Source organism: Acomys minous, assembly GCF_964271855.1.
Source record: "Acomys minous genome assembly, chromosome: 4".
Classification (NCBI taxonomy): domain Eukaryota; kingdom Metazoa; phylum Chordata; class Mammalia; order Rodentia; family Muridae; genus Acomys; species Acomys minous.
In genome coordinates, this window is record NC_140486.1 from 23,374,306 (window position 1) to 23,376,263 (window position 1,958).

General features: G+C 46.9%; 1 pseudogene across 1 annotated transcript; it reads left to right on the forward strand.

The window, feature by feature from the left end:
* Window positions 1-1,122: 1,122 nt before the first annotated feature.
* Window positions 1,123-1,750, forward strand: LOC311596145 (large ribosomal subunit protein uL16-like; annotated as a pseudogene). The gene has a single exon. The product of its transcript is annotated as a large ribosomal subunit protein uL16-like (transcript).
* Window positions 1,751-1,958: the final 208 nt, after the last annotated feature.

Consider the following 1,958-nt stretch of genomic DNA (forward strand, 5'->3'; position numbering starts at 1 on the left):
TAGATTTGGCTATTCATCGCTGCCCTTCAAGATGCTCCTAGAGAAAACCGCTCGAGGAAAGGCTTCAGAGCTCCGGCTCCTGCTGAGGCTCTGGGGTCTGGTTACCCCCAGTTCCAGTGGAAGAAATCCTGCAGCTCCCGACTGGAGAATCCTTCCTCGGGACTGATATCTTTAAGGTTTTGTTGTTGTGTCAATTAATCCTCATTTCCTACTGTTTTGGTTAATCAGGTTATAATTGACGTAGGCTCAGTCAGTAAGTTGTTAATAAAATATTTTGGTTAAGAAAATTGAGTCTACAGAGTTTAGTTCTAGAAGGATCAGTGGGGAGCACTGGTCTAATAAATATCATGACATATGTTTGTGGGAGAACTAGCTTACATCTAGCCTGGCTGGCTAAGGACCTGACTACCCTAGTCAGGGACTGAAGTCAGAAGAGGTTAGCACACGGGCCCCGCAGCATGGTGAGTGCATTATAGATCAGGGTAGGAGATGGAGGAGAGGTTATGTACACAGGTACACAACAACACATACACAGGCATGCGCGCGCGCACACACACACACACACACACACACACACACACACACACACACACACACACACCTACAAGTTCCTGGACATGGTAAGGCTCTCAAGACTTAAATAAACCATCCAGCATAGGAGACCCTGCAAACTGGAGTGGAGAAGGTCACTGAGCAAGCACTACACCCAGGAGGAGACAGGGGCTAAAGGAGGTTTAGGGGAAGTGGATGGAGGATGAGACCAGAGAAGAGAAGTGATGGCAGCATATAGGGATGTAAGCATGTCGTGGGTTCCCCACTTCCATAGGAACTCTCTGAAACATCTCCCCCTGTTCTGATGTACAAGGTCACCGAGTGGATGGATACCTCAACCGCTAAGATGATATTTCAGGTCTACCTTCCTGATCAAAGCTAGGTAGACACCTGACTTGCTGAGGACCAATCAGGTTAGTAATTCAGTTAGTCAATTAGTATTTTTTTTAGATTATAATATGTGATCTTAGGCTCTATGGCTAGCTATCCTGTAAACTTTTTGGCAAGCAAGCAAAACAGAACAAAACAGCTCTTTTCCCCCAGCACACCACCGACAGTTCTATCGTCATTATGGGCTGCCACCCCACCCGGCGTAACCGATATTGTAAGAACAAGCGGTACCCAGAGTCTCGCTTCTGCCGGGGTATCCCTGATGCTAAAGTCTGCATCTTTGACTTGGCATGGAAGAAGGCAAAATTGATGAATTCCCACTTTGTGGCCACATGGTGTCAGATGAATATGAACAGCTCTCCTCTGAAGCGCTGGAGGCTGCCCGTACTTGTGCCAACAAATACATGGTGAAGAGTCCTGGCAAGGATGGCTTTCCTACTCAAGTGAGGCTCTACCCTTTCCATGTCATCCGAATCAACAGGATGCTGGGGCTGACAGGCTCCAGGCAGGTATTCGTGGTGCCTTTGGGAAGCCCCAGGGCACAGAGGTCAGGGTTCACGTTGGCCAGGTGTCCATCCGCACTGAGCTGCAGAATAAGGAGCATGTGATTGAGGCTCTGCGTAGAGCCAAGTTCAAGTTCCCTGGTTGCCAGAAGACCCACACCTCAAAGAAGTGGGGCTTCACCAAGTTTAATGCAGATGGATTTGAAGACATGGTTGCTGAGAAACGGCTCACTCCTGGTGGCTGCAGTGTCAAATGTATTCCCAGTTGTGGTCCCCTGGACAAGTGGAGAGCCCTGCCTTCCTGAGGGGGCCTTCCACTGTGATGCTCTTCTGTATGATACCAAATCATGTTTGGTAATAAATCTCACATCCAGTTGAAAAAAAATCAAAAGACAAAACAAAATAAAAAACACAAACAACCCCCAAATATGCTGATATACCAATAAAAATGTGGAAACTAAATATAACAGAAAGAGAAAAGTGTAAGAAGAGACACTAAGTAAATACTGCCTA